Source organism: Malaya genurostris, chromosome 1 (genome assembly GCF_030247185.1).
Source record: "Malaya genurostris strain Urasoe2022 chromosome 1, Malgen_1.1, whole genome shotgun sequence".
NCBI classification, from domain to species: domain Eukaryota; kingdom Metazoa; phylum Arthropoda; class Insecta; order Diptera; family Culicidae; genus Malaya; species Malaya genurostris.
Window position 1 is genome coordinate 95299419 of NC_080570.1, and position 20703 is coordinate 95320121.

Sequence of the window (20703 nt, forward strand, 5' to 3'; positions counted from 1 at the left end):
TTTTTAGCATTACACGTTCATTATTAATGATGAGTATTTGTAACTACTCCAGCAATAGCAATATTTTTATTTTCGTTTAGCTGAAAATAAATTTGATTTGCCATTGAAACGTTAAGGTTAATGAAATATTAACAATTTAAATCTACACTTTGTCATTTTTTCGCGTATAGTTCTAAAGATATTCATCACTTCCACAAAAAAATAAGAAGAAGAAATAATGTTGGTAATGATGGAAAATCCACAATTCCATCATTACTGAACTCGTAGACCTTACACGATCATTAAAAGTGCCATTACTTTTTAGTAATGACACTTTTAATGATCGTGTAAGGTCTGCTAATGGAAACTAATCAAATTGCATTTATCTTCATTAATACATCTAACCGTTGATAAGAAAGTCGAAGCACATGCGATCTCCCCTAAAGTATTCTTGTATTTTCCTTCATGACATTTAACGAGTTGTCAACACAACGCAACCAATCAAGAAAATAAATTGCTGGATAAGAAAATGCGTTTTGTGGTGCATTAAATAATAAAAAAATTCATGAATTTAAATATTTGGCTTGTTAAGAACTATAAACATGAACGCGGGACTATGTTTGACATTTTGAAGTAGAATTTTGAAATGCAGTATAGTTACAGTTCGATAAAAAAATCTAACTATATACAAATACAACTACTCGAGAATAAATTGTTATTGGTTTCCTATTAGTAAAACTGTCTTAATCGCTAAATTTTGCGAGAATTTTAGACGTATTGAACATCATCTCTACTGCAGGTTAACATAAATCGAGACGCCAGAACTAAAGCTCTTGCACGAAATAAGTCATTACGCATAGCTGTAAAGTACCACATCAGCAAATGTTTCGCAACTAATTTCTGCAATGAATATTGAAACGTAAAAGTAGTAGTTTTACACAATAAAACTATTTGTATTGAATACAATTACAATTACAATTGAGAGAGTATGGAAATTAAATTCGATTGTGCTAACTGTGATATTTGTTCAGAAGATCTTCAGCATAGCTTCGCGTCGAGCTTATAGCTGGTTTGATAGCGATCGCCTTCTTGGCTGAAAAGCAATTTTAACAGATAATCTCGGAAGTATTTATCACTCTATTATGTGATATTGTTCTCTACTTTCGAAATAATAATATTTCGAACCATCAAAAACCGAAAAAGACGATTAATCCTTTTGGATTAGGAATAAAGTTTTTAAGTGTCGTCCCCCTCGAAATATGCATCGATCTCTTTCTCAACTTGGCGATGATATGCAATTAGTGATGTATTTTTTTACTCGATTAATCAAAATAATCGATTAAAAGGCTAAAGTGATCGATTATTTGTAATCGATTAACGACAGTGCCACTAATCGAGCTAATCGATTAATAGCAATCAATTAATCGAGATTTATATCAGTTAGACTGTGAACCATTTCGCGATTAATTTTAACTTTTGGCAGAAATCTGACACTTGAGTGGTTATTTTGATGTTGTCAAAAATAACTCTGTTCGAGAGCATGGTTATTTTTGACAGATCGATGGTTATTTTCCGACACTGAAAAAATTCAACCAACAGTTTAAGTTAACCGCGAAATGGTTCACAGCCTTAGTAGATAACGTTTAGCCTTAGGCTGCAGACATAGTGGGCGCGAGAAGCTCAGCCGAGCTGGTGACTAACATTGGCAAATCAAAAGCGAGAATGACACTAGTAGCTAATCAAGAGGACTTAGAGTACAAGTGAGCAATCGGCTCAGCTTTCACTCTGACAGGGTCCCTCTGTTTTGCTGTAAGTACGTTTCCTGCTTTGGTCAGCACCAAGCTCGGCTCAGCTTCTCGCACTCACTCTGTATGCAGCTTAAGGCTAAACGTTGATATGATGAGAGTTGCAGTTTCATCTGTCTTAATTCAAGGAAATATGAACACAGACTAACAGACATGACAGTATGAGTAAATTCTTATAAAAATAATTTTTCGTGATGCACTAGTTCCACCTATATTGTACTGCGCGAACTATTTACTATCTGTACACCCCTTGTGTTATGTAAAAGTTATTTTACTAGTTGGTTTCCCCTCGTTTGTCAACACCGATCAGCTGCTTGCAGGGATGCCTGATTTCATCAAAATATTTGAAAATGAATCGTCACAATAAATTATTGGATTACGTTGATAATATATTTAACTTTTTCGCGATGTTGAAAGGTAACCATTTATTTGACTCAACGTTGTTCATCTAGACTATATTTCATTGTGTTGGTAGTTTTCACCCAAAATTAAGTGGCGGCAGACCAGAAGCAAGTAAATATTGTAACAAAACGGGATCGATTTTGTATTGCGTTGGAGGATGAGAAGTAGGCACAATTATGTATATAGTTTTGGCAATATGTATTAAATCTGTATCCTGCATGAAATTCGCATGGACGTATACAAATCAATACATTATAGGCAATTCTGTATGAATGGCAACTCTGTTGGTAAATGAAAAAAATAAACACAGTCTAGATGACAGACAGGATGTTTACGATAGGGTAACGTGGCGCCATCATGACACATGTGAGTACTGTCCCAAATAAAGGAATATTCGAACTAACCGTTAAAATGATTGAAGAATCTAATTTGAGTGTCCTGTCTGTTAGTCTGTGATATGAATTTCAGTTTAAATAGTGATTTTTGATCCATTATGCCCACGGTTACAATGTTCATACATTTTACCATCCGTTTGATCATAGATTTTATTGAATTTTCTAGACATTTCAACCACATTTTCTTATATTTTTGCTTGCTGTATGATACACTAATGGTAAAGATTTGATATTCAACACATATTTTCATTTGGCAGCTCAGATTCTGTTTAGAATAATTTGCTCGATTAATTGCATTAATCGATTAATGCTTTATAGTAATCGATTACACTAATCGACTCTACTTTTATTAATCGAATACCTAATAATCGATTATTACGAAAAATCAGACATCACTATATGCAATACAGACTCTCATAGTAACAGACTGTCGAATACCTCTCAGGTAGCCAAACGAACCGTCAAACTCCCATGCTCTAGCATAGGAATTTGACGGTTCATTTGGCTCCCAAAGAAGTATTCGCCGGTCTGTTACTATGAGAGTCTGTAATATGCAAGTATGGGCAGAAGGGCCCCCTTATAATTTACTGAATCTGTGTAAGTACTCAATTTTTACTAATTTCCTAGTAAAGTGTATGTTTTCGAATACTATTTTAATCCTGGCAACACTGGCTTCAAAGAGGGAACGAAAGCGAACACAAGAATAGCGGTCCCTTTCACACATTGCCTTGCACAATTTTTTTCATTCAGCAATTCGCCTGTCATATCGAAAAATGAGTTTGGAGTGTGTAGTTATAGTTGACGGTGGCTGCAGTCTTTCGTGTTTAGCATCTGATTTTTTTTTACCTTGTGAAAGCGTTTATTTTTAGTAAATACACCTAATTCATAGAATTCCAGATTTGCCAACGGATTTTACATCGTTTTATTCATGGATGTCGATGTTCTAGACAAAAAATGTGTGGATGAGTGTTGTGATAAGCCAGAATGGAAGAAATCTGGGTTTGGTGATTTTTTCTTCATTTATATAAAAACTGCTGGCTGAATGGAAAGTGGCTGCTAAAAGAGTATGGGCGGAATAGGGGAAACAGGAGGCTGAAAATAAATTGTGCAAGAAACGAATGAAATCAGAGAAGAAACGGTGGGAATAGCAGTCAAATTGGAGCAGGTGTGATCAAATTTATCAATAAAGTGTGTACAAAATACTCGAATGAAACCGACCGTGCACTGATTTCTTTGTGTTTATGAGAAAGGTTACTAAACATAGTAATGTTGGAATTGTCGGGTCCCTGAGTGGTGATCATTCCGAATAAAATTGTCCGCGGAAGTCATTGGTCTGTGCGAAAGAGATGACCGAAACTAGATTGAAAAGTGGTGGCATAATCTCGCTAAAAGAGTCGCGATGTAATCGCGAGGTGAAATTTTTGTACTAGCTTAATAGTACCAATAATGATGTGGATTTCTGTGTAACTGAGTGTACAAAATATCCCGCTATGGCGATATGCGACCAATGATTCTGCGATAAAAAGGTAAACATTGTCCCGCATTAATATTGATTTTTTTTCATATATCCCTGGTGTACCACACAAAGAACTGCTTTGTTGAGCATTGTTTTGAACGAATTTGCGCAATGATTTATAGTCTGTAAGAGTAGGTGTTAGCAGACATGAATGATGAGTAGTTTGTAAAGGAAAATAAGGTGGAAAATATACTCAATCGTACCACCAGTGGATTCATAATAACTTCGATGATTGTACGAAGGAACAATTTCCTTATGTCCATTTATAAACCGATAGAGCTACTCTGAAAAGAATTTTGGCGAAGAATGTGGACAAATGAGATATGGAACGATGATACCTATTTAGTTATTGATTTAAAGGGATAATATAAAAAAATATTCTGAATATTATTAAAGTGCTATGATGGGACAATTGTGCGATACCCTTTGTATAAAATAAAACACTATACCTAATTATTCGAATTACGATCGTCGATTGCATTGTAATCTTTGTTATTTATTATGCCTTATTATTAAATAATACGGGTTGGCGGTTCAATGAAGCGCAGTATGGTTTGCAAAATCAGTTGTCGTATGTTCGAGCCCCGAACTAGAAGTATCCTTAGGCTGTGGACCATCTCGCGGATTATTTTAAGTTTTAGTTAAAATTTGACAGTCGAGCAGTTATTTTGTCGTCGAAAATAACCCTGCTCGAAAGCATGGTGAATTTTGACAGATCGATAGTTGTTTTCCGATACTGAAAAAATTAAAACAATGTTAATTTCAAATATTTGGTGAAAATTACTTTCAACCGTGGAAAAAACCCAATAAGAAGTTTCAATACGTTGTCAAACGCAGTAGGTTTTACTCGAAGTGTTTTTCTTACGTTTTCTGTATTGCACTTGATACCTCTTGATAGAATTTCAGTGCCATCATTGCTAATCATTGCTTCAGCAAACATTTGAATAGATCATACAAACATTACAAATGTTTGAATAATCTTTTATATTGTACTGTGTACCGAATAATATATTTTTCTATTTCTTTAGTGCAGATTGAAAATGAATAGATTTAGTTTATAAATGGTAAAATTGTTAATCATATCATTATAACCGAAAACAAAGCTGTTATTTACAGATTGCACTTTTTATATTTTGAAATTTTATCTAATTGAGTCAATTTACTATCGTTCATCTCAAATCTCAGTCGCAGTTGCAATAAATCGACGCGTTTGCAATAAATCGACGGTGATTGCCGAAAATTTGACCGAAGCTGCTCGATTTTTATCTATATTGTATACAACTTTTTCAATCCGGTAGAAGATGCTACAAGAATTCGCTCAATGCATGAACCTCGAGAGAATTTTTCTACATTTCTTCGCTCCACTTCATACTTAGTATTTTACGGCCCTTAAAAAATTGCAGTCTGATAATGATCGCCGATGTGTGAAACTTACCAAGAGAGAATCGCAAGTTGACAATTATCGCAGAAAATCGAATCGATGATTCAACTTGATGATTCTCATACTAGGTTGCAATATTTCAAAACCCTTGTGTGCATTCACAGACATTTTCATAGACACAACTTATACAAAGGTTATATGCACATAGTTAGAATAAGCGGCAATAGTAAAATGATTCTATCGCAATTATCCACTGCCCATACAGAATCGGATCGCGAAACGAGAATAAGCGATTCGTTTATTGCTTAAGAGAGAATCCCCACAGCAGCGTGCTAGCCGTTGATTCTCAGACAGGTCATCGAGGGAAATTCGCTCTCGCACTGGTGTCTACTCTATGTCAAATTAACCATGCCGGTTTTTGTTGTTGCGATGATTTCCGTCTCTCTTTGATGGTACTGATACAATCGTGTGAAGAGTTGCGAGTGAGCTTTCTTTGATACGATAAAAGCCATCCTTGGTTCCAAGTATAATTGTCCCATATATACGGAATCCCATACTACATGGGATAATTATGCGTAGAACGGCAATTTATATTTCTATATGTTAGTATATGGATACAAACATGCAAAACGAGTCTATCTCCTTTGTTTCACTTTTGATTATCCAACAAAAACCGAAATACGAACTAATCATAAACATAGAACGCTATTAAAATGCTTTTAATTAAAAATAGATCTTATTATGCACATTTTTTATGTTAAACTATTTCCTTATATGTCAGATGTTAGGAATGTATGTAAAACAACAACCTAAACTATTACATTCGCGATAGAGTTCAAATTAAAATTCGATTCGATTCTTGAAAAAAAAACTGGTTTGATTCAACTAGTTGTGTAATGATGCCTTTCTCATATTATTATTTTCCATATTACCAAGGGATTCATTAGAACACTACACATTAAAAAATTAAGCAACCAGTTTTTAAGATTGCTTCTGCATAAGACCATAAGGTCTTTTGTTTGAATCTAATTCAGTGAAAATCTACTCAGTCATCTATTAGAGATAGTAATATCTTTCATTCTATTCTAAGTCTATGAAAATCGATGTAGCCGTTCCTGAGAAATCGGAGTGAGTTCCAATTCAAAGTGATTGATCACTCTTTCATGTACTGCTGGCAACGAAAACCGAATACCGGTATAACTGATATGATTTTATTTGGCCATCTACTATCACGATCTGCCAACTCAAAGTATCAACCAATTTAAAGGAATTCGTTACTCATCGCATGATCACTTATGAAAAAATACTCTCAAATTTGCCATTTTGACATGGCCAAAATGGTATCGGATGACCGGTAAACAAGAAATTCCGCTAAAACGTACCGCTGGAACGTTTAAAAATCTTCTTCCATAACAAGATAATAAAAGTCAATCACAGTGCAATGAAGTTTAATATAAGGCAGCCATGTTGGGGACACTTACCATGTTTGTGGTAATTATAAAATATATTTCAAGTACTATATAAAATATACACTCAAACTTCATTGGTGAATCCTTTCAGATTAACAGTATTTATAGCAATTTTATCATGGTAATATCCGAAAGTCATGGTAATTCCAGAACTGGGATTCAGTGGTTCATTCTTGATTTGGCTTCTATTATATCTATCCGACCGTGAAATGATGGAAAAATAGGAGACTGTAGTACACTTCACCATTCGCTGTTAACTCCGGAGTTCCTCAAGGAAGTCATCTCGGACCGTTCATATTTTAACATTATCTCAATGATCTGCATCTTTCAATTTAGTGTATCAAATTATCTTTTGCCAATGGCTTTAAAATATTTTATGTTATTAATGCCACAACTGATTCAGAGTTCCGGCAGAGACAATTGGATAATTTAACAAATTGATGTTATATCTACAGAATGGTTCTGAATGCCTCCAAATGTACCGTCATATCTTTTAGTTGCAAACAAATTATAGTGAAGCATAGTATTTCACAAACTATTCTCGAGCGGATATCGTCTGTTAACGATCGGGGTGATCCTAGATTATAAATTGAACCTTAAGCAGTATATTGAATTTAATATCTCCAAAGCCTCCAAGCTTTTAGGATTCATTTTTCGCGTTACGTAACGACTTCGATGATATACATTACTTTGAAGCACTTTATTGTGCTCTACGCTTGAATATGTTACAGTTGTTTGGTCACTATATTACCAAAACGATATCAAACGCATTGAACCAATCAAGCGCAAAATTGTCCGTTTCGCACTTCCCCGCCTTCTATGGAGATACCCTTTGAACCTTCCAAGTTACCATGACAGATGCAAACTAATTGACCTCGAATTCTACGTAAGTATTTCAAAAGAGTCTAAAAACTTTCTCTTTCGACTATATTTGCGTGAATATGCAATGATTCGTTACATATCTGATACTGTTAGAAAGGAGAAAATATTTTCCTGCATTCTACCTGAATATTCTGTAAGTAAACGTGAAAATTAAGGAGTTATTAACAGAAGAGAAAGTATTCATCGTCGTTATCTTTGAACCTATGCATTTCTTCGGATCCTCTACGCTAAAACTAATTACGGATATAACGAACCCATTGTCAGTATGTGTCTCGTATTCAATCATTGGTTCAGCACATTTGACTTTCAGCTATCCCGTAATCAAAAAACTGTTCCTTAGATTACTGTCTAATTAGTTTTAGTTGGGTTTAGTCTAATTAGTATTGTTGTATAAGAACTAGGTAAGAAGAAACTGTGTCATAATAAACAAACAACTTCAATTCATCTGCATTCTTGATTGTCCATTTTTTATATGGCGATACATCAGCAATGCTTTCATTGGAAATGTTCATATAATGGAAATGTTCATATATGTTCATATAAGTAGTTTTCCTCATTTTTTCACTTTAAATTTTTTTCCCCTTAATGGGCTATGCTGGCCGAGGGTGGGGGTTGCAAGGCTCCACACTTTCCATACCGGACGAACTAGGCTATGGCGCCCAAATGAACACTAGTAACAAAGGAGGAAACCAGCCTATCATTGATAAGATCCCTCCAGCATGTAACCCAACCGACAAATTCCTTCACGGTAATCAATTGGCAACGAAAGATACGAGTATCTTCTATAGCAAGTTCGCCAGAGAATTTGTCACTTGGACAGGAAATGTCAATCATTGAGCCGTCTGTCTGTACCGTATCGGTATTTTGTCATTCTACCAACAACTTCTGTGTTTTTAATGTCTTCGTTGATGAAACTTCGGAGAATTTCGTATCGTATCTGCTTCGGTCTTGATCCTGCTTTCCTATATAGTCTTTTATGTCTGAAGCAGTGCATACAATTATTACTTTAATTATCTAGAAATAAGTGAGTGAAGCACTAGTGTGAAACTGAGTGAAATGAACGAATGTCAGAAAAAAGTATCAAGCATTCAACAACGTAATCTAAGAGAGAGCTACATTTACCATGCAATCAAACTACTAGGTGTGCAAATTTTGGACGATGCTGTCCACGCTGTTTGCGGCTTCCAGCGATAACTAAAAGGATACGATTCCATTCCCCTTTCTGAGCCAAAGGACAGGAGAAACAGAAATATAGAATTAATACACATTGCAATCTATGCACACATACATACATACATACCATCAATCATGGGAGATTTGTTTAGCATATTTAATTTCCGTTCTGTCATATTAATTGCAATGTGCTGAGGATTATGAGCAGTTTTATGGTCCTTTGAGAAATATATTGAGTATTTTATTAATCGTAGTTCCGTGCTCAGAGTGATGAAGTTATAGTAAGAAAGAAATGAGGTATTGTGGAAAGAGAAATTACAAAGTATTCTAAAATTGACAACATTGATATCTGTAACAGGAATTACATCTATTTCAGAAACACACATCTCACACTTTCAGTTATAAGTTCTGTGTCAAAGTTGGAGAAATTCAAACCTTTCTCGGTCTGAGAGTGTATTTACACCTGTCCGAATCAGTTTCGTCGTCGTTGCAATGTGTCATAACATCAGTGCCGGTACCGAACCGAATCGGAAAGGCTTGAAAGTTCCTTCACGGTTCAAAAGATGTCAATTTACTTTTATTCCTGATAACAATAGTTCTCCTTTTCGAATTGAATTCACCAGCTGAGGACGAGTATGATGTATTATTATGCATCAAGTTAATCCAAATTAATGATCAATTCCAGGTATAAGAATGCTTGAAACTTGAAAAAAAATCATTTTTTTTACATTTATAAGCGAACGATCGATCTCGGTATGGTCTGATTGCGTCCAACTTCTTTACCTTGTAGGCAGTGTAAATTAACTCCCACCCCCATTCGCCAAGCGGTGGTATGCGCCCTGTAGCTCATTATCCAACGACTAGGGCATTTCTTTTATTTTTTTAACTAAAATTATCTTTTTAATTTCAGTTCAAGTGCCTATTTTAAAACTTTTATAAAAAAATTCGATGATGCCATAACAAAAGAACCATCGAGCGCACACCTACGACATAAAGAAACTGTATTGAAGCTTTCTTTAATATTTGAGTAGAAAGTTTATTGTGCTGGGGAAAACGCGTCATTTAGTCGGAGTACACCCAAACCTCCGTTTACGAACACTTTTTATACGTTACCTCTTTTTACGTATCTCTTTTTACGAACCAAATCCCAAATAACGTAATCTTTTTTTACGAACAAAATCCCAAATAACGTAAACTTTTTTCAAGGAATATCAAGAAACCGGAAGTCACCATATTGGATGTCAGAACCACCTCAAACATCGTTTTCTGATATCTACTCATCAATCCCGTTCCGAAAATACCCATATTGTAAGGGTTTTCAAGCAATATAAAGAATCCGGAAGTCGCCATCTTGGATTTCAGAACTACCTCAAACATCGTTTTCTGATATCTACTCACCAATTCCGTTCCGAAAATATCCATATTGTAAGGGTTTTCAAGGAATGTCAACAAATCGGAAGTCGCCATTTTGGATTTCAGAACCTCTTCAAACATCGTTTTCCGACATCTACTCGTTAATCCCGTTCCGAAAATATCCATATTGTATGGGTTTTCAAGAAATATCAAGAAACCGGAAGTGGCCATCTTGAATTTCAAAACTGCTTCAAACATCGTTTTCTGACATCTACTCATCAATTCCGTTCCGAAGATACCCATATTGTTAGGGGTTTTAGGCAATCTCAATAAAGCGGAAGCCGCCATCTTGGATTTTGAAACGAGCCCAAACATCATTTTCTTGCACTTACTCATCACATCCGTTCCGAAAATAAACATATGATGCGCGGTTTCCACAATAATCACACAAAACTTTTTTTACGAAGTAAATTCCAAATAACGTAAACTTTTTTTACGAACCAAATCCCAAATAACGTAAACTTTTTTTACGAACCAAATCCCAAATAACGTAAACTTTTTTTTACGAACTACCTCTTTTTACGAACCCCCGTTTAGTTCGTAAATGGAGGTTTCGGTGTATAGTATTTCGTCATTTAGTCTGTGTGAGTATTTCGATAGTTTGCATGGGACAGAACTCCTAACCTTTTAGAACCACATGAGTGAGGTTGGACAACTGCACATCATTATAATTTACGATCAAATCAGGCGTTCCACAAGGCGTAATTCGGGACCATAACGTTTTGCATTGTTTTTTCAACGATGTCTCACTTGCTTCCCGAAATGTATGTATATATGTATGTATGTATATGTGAAGACACCATCAGTTCAAGGCATTACCAAAGTATGCGGGTAGATTTACAGTAGATCCGAATTTGATTATCAGATAGCTTTCAAATAACTGCTGTTAAGAAGGCCAAATTGGGTTTTGAGGACCCGGCAATCCACTCCATCATCCAGTCATTCACTCGTAAGATACCCTGATGCACTTCCTACCCCTCCCCATTGGCGATATAATTGAGCATAATATAATATAATACAATATAATATAATGTAATATAATATAAGACGATAATATAGGAAATAATGTGTTATGATACAATATATAACAGTTAATGTCGCAGTACTGCAGGAATTATATTCCTCTTTTAATAATAATAATAATGATAATAATAATAATTATTATTATTATTATATATAATATAATGTAATATAATTCAATTCCATACATAATGAATAATGTAAAAAACAACAAATATATGTTGCAATAAACTATGATGAATATTGCATTTTAGTATAGGCTTCAACTTATATGCAATTTCGCATCCTCTCATTCTGTTACTAACGCAGAATGCGATAGCACCCAGTCGACGCCGTCATCATGTCATCATAGACACACGGGGAGGCATGAGATAGGAACCTGTGAGGTAAGTCCATTTGACGACCATGTCTCACTTGCTACCCGAAATGGCTACAAACTGATTTATGCAGACGATTCAGAATTGTATCTCGTAGCTTGTACTGTGGCGGAAGTTGTAAATGTATGCTACTAAAATGTTCGGTAACGGCTATCCTTCGCACTGCGAGATAAAAAGTCAGACCCGGAAGCTGTTAAAAGGCTTCGAGTACGTATATTTCATCGTCCATCAATATACAAGGAAATTGTTGCAAAAATTTGGTGTAAAGCCCCTTACATGACTTTCTGCAGCAAGATTTTACTTGTCATCACGGTAAGGGACCTTTTTCACTTTGTACGCCTTCAGTCCTTTCCTCTGTTTCACTTTTTGTGTATATGATTTTGACTTCCCAACTTTGCGAGTCATATATCGCACAGAAAGGTTAAAACTTTTCTCAACAATGGCTATCACCTTCCGCCATCCGATCCACAGTCGAGCGCTGGTCAAAGTCTAAGACGAAACGCAAAGAAAAATAAAAACGGTTATGTGCCCCAACCACAAATCTAGTTTAACTTCTAAATTTCATTTTGTTAGTTTTAGTTTCTTAGCAAGATCGCGTACCGATAAATTCGGATTTTGCTGCCGTTCGTATAAAATGCGTTTGCGCACTTCCACTTGATTCGACGTCATGTTTCTGAATGTAACAAGATTAAAACAATGTTGTATCTCATAATAGTAAGCGATTGTTAAAATTTAAAATCTACTCTGAAAGAAAAGTGTCCGAAATTTAACGTGGACAAGCTTTATTTGTGACTAGAGTTAATCGAGTGAGTGATTCCGGAATACAATTACGTCATTACGCATTACGTCATTACGCATTACGTCAATTGGGGTTCATTCGAATTTTTTTTCTCACTGCCTGAAGACATTGTATTGCTCACTTGTTTGGCCTATTCTTGAGAACACGTCCGTACCCATTGCTTATGTAGGGGAGACCGGGGCTAGTTGGCCGAGTTTCGCTTTCAGAATTTCTGTACGCTTTCTGCTTATAAACGCTTTGCTCTGTCATGAAGATACACCTTTTGAGCACATGTGTGATTTTTTCATTCCTGTATGAAAATCAGGAAAATAGCTATTAACAATCAGATGCGGAGGAAAAAATCGGCCAACCAACCCCAGAGCCGGGGTTACCCACCAGCGCCGAAAAAAGAAAAAAAAGTGCTTCTGCACAAACGACAACACAGAAACACCTAAAATTACGTCGGTACGTGGGTGACCTAATGCTCCACCAAAATCATTATAGATGTCGCCACTGCGCACAATAGTCTTTTCAGAAAAGCTGCTCTGCCAAACGGCCGTTCGGCCAACTAGCCCCGGTCTGCCCTACATATTTTTTTCCATTGGAACTATCATTATTAGGTTTTAGAATGAAAATTGTGACTGTGAGCGAGAAAAGGTTATTTCTTAACGTTTACTGTCATGCTATTTGAGTCGCTCATGTGTAAGACCTCCTAAATGTCCATCTATAAAGTACAAAAATCTTTAAGACTTCTGATCGATTTTGAGATTAGTGGGCAACGGAAAACATCTTCTAAATTTGTAGGTCATATTAGTTGATGACCGTACAAACTTACTTTAGCTATAAAGGTTCCTGTATCAGGTTCCGGGTGTAGTGTTCTAAATTTCCATAACGAAACTCACATGTATTTCTTAGAGATGATTTGAGGTTTAGGGACAGATAAAAGTTCGAGGATTGATATTGATAGTACCTACACGGAGAACCCTTCGATCACAAAATTGCGATATCGCAGTTTTTGATTTTTGCGATAGTTGATTTAACTAATTTCTTTTTGATTCAATATGGTTTTTGATTTGCATATATGCAAGTAGTTGAAAAATATGTTGTTTTGAATGCTGTCAAATGCCGGAGACAGTTAAAGCAAAACAATAATCGCAATGCAAAATCAACAACTTTTTTAGTTGAAATCTGTTCGCAGCAATTGACAGCATTTTTTTCAAACAGTTAAATTAGTTGTGTCTACCATCGATTCTGCTAGTCGAAAACCAAAAATGACAGTTTAGTTAAAACAACAATCGATTAGTTGTACCAAATTTTAACCAATCGAATTCTGAAAATCAACTAATATTCTTGTTGAAATGGGATCGCGGGTGGTTCAGTGTATGAGCTCCCTCCGGACAGTACCAGCCTAGATACCGTGTGGAATCCGGCGGAAAAAAATGAACCAAGAACAGATCTACTGGGTTCCTGCTTCCATGTCGTAGACGGGCGACAATTGCAGGAGTTTCTTTTTCCTTTCAGTTTTCAGATTTTCAATGTTTCACTTCTGATTACTCTATTTTACTAAATTATCTCTTCATTCAACCTATCAATTTCCGTCTAGCTTCGGAGAAAGGTTTTGTTTGGAATGTTTTCTTTTTCCATGTTATTGATTGTCTTTCAGGATTATAAATTGAATGATAAAAATCAACTATCGCGCAAATCCGTTGATTTTACAAAGTTAATAACAGAGATAACAAATATCGGTATATTGAATACATAGTAAAAACACTTATTATTAATATTATTATTTATCTTGGTAGTCGGTTGTTGACCTTCATTTGGTGATTTGAAATGATTTTAAAACAACTGTTTAAAATATGCCAATGCAATGAATCAACTATTTTGTCTAAATCCTATTCACTCGTTTATTTTGTATCACGTAATTTCATTTATAAAAAAAACCTGTTTTAATCCACCTAGTGGTGTAATGATGCCTTTTTCATGTACATATAATATTGTGGTATTCTATTCAATTTTTTCTCTTCGATTTTTGAAAGAAATCAAGAGATTGTTTATGCATAACATACAGAATAAAACAGTGCTTTGATTGCGTAAGTCATCCTTAAGAAAACGAAATGGGTTCACTATTATATGCACTTCCGGACCGGAACCCGAGAATCGGTATAATCAAAGTCGGTTCGTACAGCCACCAACTAATATGACACACAAACTCTTCTAGTACGCACTCTAAATTACGATTCAAATGTTTGTTGCATCCGAAAATATTTTAAGTGACGGTGTACAATATTGAACACACTTTACCTTATAAATCTGGAACCGGAAGTCGGATTCGGATGAAATTCTGGAATTCCGTATGGGATCGAAAGACCTTTCATTTGAATCTAAGTTAGTGGAAATCGGTCAAACCATCGCTGAGAAAAGTGAGTGAGATCCATTTTGGTATATATGACTACTATTTCCGGTACTTCCGGAACCGGATACCGGGAACCAGAATAGCCGGAATCAGTTTGTTTAGTTGCCTACTGATAATGACTATCAATTTGTGTAGTTTTGAGACCAGTTTAGAATTTTTTTTACGTTTTTTGTTTGCTGGTTTAAGTGACGGTGTACAATATTGAACACACTTTACCCTATAATTCCGGAACCGGAAGTCGAATCCGTATGAAATTCAGGAATTCCGAGAAAACCTGGTGAGATTATTTGACACATACACACATACATACACACACATTTATTTATTATTATTGTAATATCCATCGGATACGAAATCTACATGGATATGGAATATGGCATCACTTACAATCATTTCGAAAAGTTTAGATGAGGCAGAGAGACTGGTAATCCCAAGGTAATTAGCAACATTTCGCCGATCGCCATCTTTAAATATGGGACAAATGTACGATTGCTTCCATATGCACGGGAATTTTGCCTGCTCAAAAGATCGACTAAAAATTGTACTCAATGGTTTAGCCAATGCACCAATGCATCGATTTAAATTGCTCAGCTCGATGAACTGAGTCGAATGGAATATGACACTTGGCCCTCCGGGCCAATTTTCACTAGTCAATTTTTCAAGTGATTGCATAACCTTTCTATATGAGAAAGGCAAAAAGGGATTTTTTTTATTTACGCGATAGTATTGCTAATTTTTCTTCAGTTTCCTCGAATAAGAGCTGTGAATCAAGACTTCCCGGGACTTCAATATAGGATATTGTTGAAACGTTCACTCGGGAAGTCAGTGAGTTTAGTGGTGCATAAGAGCATCTTGAAACCGGAACATACTGAGTCGCGCGCGAATAATACCAATACTGAAATTTTCACTAACAAATATCATTCTCCCGTGACAATGGTGGAGTGCGCAATAGTATATACGTACGTCTCTAGTAACAACAAGTGTTGGGCTAACTCCCGTTCCTTAGACGAATTCTGGGGTTACCAGTAGATGTACATTGAAGGATGATTCGGTCTTTAATCGTTCCATTAATGCACGCTAATGCTTGTATTTTTTTCTACTTTGAAGTAGTCCTCCAAAAGGATACTATGACAATCTCACAAAACCGGCATCATGATCTTTCCAATCCACTGAGCCTCCCTTCCTGGCACTAGTGCCGCTTCGAAGAACGGCTTCAGTCTATTGTCGGGTAATCACTTTACTCTCTGATGTATAATAATGTATCCAACCAAATATGTACTTCGTAGCGAACATTTTTTTGTTTCTGTTTCGGATTTCGGGAGGGGTACGTGCCTGCTTGAGAATAGTGACCAACTGATTGGAATCGACTCGCTGTAACGCCAGCACCAGCACTAGTAATTGCAAAACTAAATAACGGAGTAATTGAGTTTTAAAAATTGGAACAATGAAAAATAAAATGCATAGCTTTCGAAGGCAACTACTGTGAATAACATCTAATTTTAAACTGTTCATATCTTCTCACATCCCTAGTAATACATTTCCTTTCCTGTGATGTTCGTAGAGATGCTGTATTACCCGCGGTCTCCTGAAGGACCGAATATCGAACTAACATTCCTTTCCTTCCTTTGTAGCACAGGTTTTGGTCGTGGCCAGCGTTATTGTTGGCCATACCATGTAACGTTTGGGTAACTGAGTATGCACAGTGAAAATAGCGTGCTCCTCGTATACATAGATTTGTTGATTAATTGTGAAAAAAGCTCATTCACGAATTGCAACTACAGGCGGTCATTTTCAGCGCAGTTTTTATGCATCGAGAAACTGTTGATTATTATTAGAAAATACAATCAATTGTGAAACTTTTCTGAACATTTTTGAATGTTTTTTTAGTTTTCCGTTATTTCCCCCACTCACGAAGTCTACCGACCATATGGTTATATCTGTTTTATAAGTCATCGTAAATTTATATGCATGTTTCCAGTTCCTCTTCTGCTATTCCGTTAAGGCACAAAGAACGATAACACAGGCAAGCGAAAAGAGTATAAATTAACTAATTAGGTTAGACTGGCTCATATTTCAATTCACTAACAATCTAAAGGAAGAATAAGTTGAGCTTAATTTTGTTTTCGACTTTAGTTCAACTGTGAGTTTGAGCAAATGATTTTCAAACAACACTAATTGCGCGACAGTATAGTTAATAAATGTTACCGTACTTTGAAAATAAGTGCTGGTGGAAGACATTATGTGCAGTAGCGAAGCCTTTGTGGTATTCAAACTTGTTCTCTGCCATACCTATGCTTACTTGCATTTCTCCCCTTGCTGTATGTCTTTTATATAATAATATGTTCTATCTGTTTTGTTATCTTCGTAGTGCGGTTCCAGTTCCTTTTCCGGGCTACCTTCAGGTTGAATTTCAACTGCACCCAACTTCGCTTCTGTTGAAATATAGCTTCAGTCCAGATTTCTAAATTAAACGGTTCACTATCGAGACGATTTAATTTTCAATCATCAATCGTCTGTCGAACGAAACCGGTTCTGTATGAATGTACTGTGTTTTCCGTTTACTGGCTACAAATTGAACTATCGCATCGTGAGCATGGTGGAAGGAAAATCAATTAAATTATATTTGTCTGTTCTTTCCTGACAGTATTGTTTTTATATAGCCGCAACACTTTCGCGCGTATGACTATTATACGAATAGGCTGCACGGGTGAAAATGCTTATAGGGTACTTGTCAGTAGTTTCGACTCTTAGAAATTAATGGGATGCTGAATAAGATAGACAGCACAACAATGTTCTGTCTATTAGTTAGAAACATGTCTACAGGCATACTTTTTTTAAATGGTAATTAATATGTTGCATGATCCATAGTTATATTTGTGTGTGCTAGCCAATCATTTGTATGTGTGTGTTGGAGGGTTTATACTGCTTTCTGTTTTCTTACGCAACTAGTATGCCAAATGGTCGGTGTGATTTGGGCAAATAAACATTTCAATAACATCAATCATCATTATTACTACTTTGTATAATATTACAATTACACGTTTAAGTTTTAAAATTCTGTTGGCGTTGCATGAATTTCGGACAACATTTTAAACAGTGTGATATAAACGTGGCGTTTAACGCGTTAACACAAAATAGCTTTACCAGATACGACATATAAAGGGTTTACAAGACGGTTTCCACTACAAAAGATGCGCTTGTACCGGTAATGATCAACGACCGAGGTGGCAACCTTTTAACCGTATGACTCTGTAACTACCAGGATACTGTAAATACCAGAATTTTTTTATTTGTATTTTGTTGAACGAACAGAGTAGCAAAAGTAAAATTTGGGGTTAGGACAACGGGCAAATAGTGAATTTACCTCTGACAGACGTTAGGCTTAAGTATATTACGGCTATCCGAAAATATAAAAAAAGAAAGACCGCATTTGAGAAAGCGTCGAAATGTCAATTGACTGGCGGGCTGATCTCATATGCTCTATTCATAGAAAGGACACCGTACTCGATTATAAAAACTATCGAGCCATAACGCTTCTTATTACCGCATTACAAGGGCATGTCCTGATGCATACTGCGGTTGTAAGTAGAATCCTTTTGCGGCAAAAGCAAATTCGATGGATCGAAATCGGGCGCCAAGATAGTTGAAGTGAAATATTATCCATCCGGGACGCTAGACGAATTGAAGCAGGGCAATGCATTCTTTTTGACGGAGGACTACGCCTTTCTTTAATATACTGACCTCGGTTTAATTTCGCTAATTTCACTCTGAAAGCGTTATAAAATTTCTCTAGATTTGATTTCTTAATAACTTTTTCTCAGTCTGATTATTTTTTGAAATCAAAAGGAAAATGTTGTTAGATAATATCACATTTATTACGTAACTATTGATTAAATAGTGAAAAAGTAGGTATAAATACTAAACACAAACATCATTCGAGTCTATTATTACATCCTCTTGCATGTTTGCACGTTAAACTGTGAATGATGTCGATGCAGAGCGATATGAAATGAGTACTGCGAATGTTGCGTCGCAACACTGACTGAAATGATAATTTACGGTTTTTTAATGAACAGTGGATGACAACAGAAGGGCGTTTCAAAAATATACTATTCGTGGGAGAAATTTCTTCGCTGGAAGTTGTCTTGCTTCGGATGCATGTAAAAAGTACAACAATTGATAAAAGTATTTCGTTCATGTAGAACGGAATTCGTGTTTCAAGTATCTCGTATTTTTAAGGAGTTTCATGTCTTCTGGTGCGAGGAACAGGTCCATATCTTTCGATTAATCTAGAACATGACAACGTTATTTTATTTCGAAGCATCAAAAAGCATCGAATAGTATATGTTTTTTTAATTTATTGGCGGTGATATCACAGAACCAATTAATCGTTTAATCTCAAATTGTTAATGTGAGGTTTCTAATTGCTAAAGCTAGTTCGTGAACGAAAAAAATTGTCGTTGGCAACGCTTTTGCCTTTTTCTATTTAAAGAATTACTGGAGATACCGAGGGGCTGGGGTCCACTAGGAGATTGATAGTACCTATTAGCTCTCTCCGGACAGTATCAGCCTAGATGCCGTGTGGAATCCGGCGGAAAAAAACTGAACCAAGAATAGATCCACTGGGTTCCTGCTTCCATGTCGTAAAAGGCGATAATTGCAGGAGTTTCTTTTTCCTTTCAGTTATCAGATATTTTCAATGTTTTACTTCTAATTACTCTATTTTACTAAATATCTCTTCATTCAACCTACCAATTTCCGTCTAACTTCGAAAAAAAGTTTGGAATTTGGAATGTTTTCTTCTTCCATGTTATTGATTGTCTGTCAGGATTATAAATTGAATGATAAATAAATAAATAATCTATAACTATTGCGCAAATCCGTTGATATTACAAAGTTAATAACAGAGATAATATTGAACACGTAGTAAAAAACACTTGATATTAATATTTCAAAAAATAAATTAATATTTTTCTTGGTAGCCGGCTGCCCAGATCAACCAATATAACGAATTAATAGTTTTAATAAGTAATTAAAATAAGAAAGCGGAAATAATAAAGAATAATAAATAATAAATAAAGACGCGCGTGAAATCTGTTGACCTTTATTTGGTGATTTAAAATGATTTTATAACAACTGTTTAGAATATGTCAATGCAATGAATCAACTATTTTGTCTAAATCCTATTCACTCGTTTATTTTGTATCGCGTAATTTCTTATATAAAAATAGGGAAGTTTTCATTCTTTGCGCGATAGTATTGCAAATTTTTCTTCAGTTTTCTCGAATAAGAGCTGTGAATCAAGACATGCCGGGACTTCAATATAGGATATTGTTGAAACGTTCACTCGGGAAGTCAATGAGTTTAGTGTTACATCCGAGCATCTTGAAACCGGAACATACTAAGTCGCCCGCGAATAATACCAATACTGAAATTTTTACTAACAAATATCCTTCTCCCGTGACACTTGTGGAGTGCGCAGTAGTATATACGGTCTCTAGTAACAACAAGTGTTGGACTAACATCCCTTCCCATTCCTTAGACGATCTACGTTCTGGCCTGGCCGGCGCCGGTACTGATCAATGAATTCTGGGATTACCAGAAGATGTACATTGAAGGATGATTTACCAGTCCCAGGATGGATCATCTAGAAACTCCCTGTACAATTTCAGCTAATCCCGATCAGTAACGGAGTAG

General features: G+C 35.8%; 1 protein-coding gene across 4 annotated transcripts in view; it reads left to right on the plus strand.

The window, feature by feature from the left end:
* Window positions 1–3361: 3361 nt before the first annotated feature.
* Window positions 3362–20703, plus strand: part of LOC131425141 (methyl-CpG-binding domain protein 5) — a 71056-nt gene continuing 53714 nt past the window's right edge. For all 4 annotated transcript variants that reach the window (XM_058586759.1, XM_058586760.1, XM_058586762.1 and 1 more), the window contains exon 1: window positions 3362–4107. The gene's annotated coding sequence lies outside the window, so the exon portion shown is untranslated. The remainder of the gene's footprint in view (window positions 4108–20703) is intronic.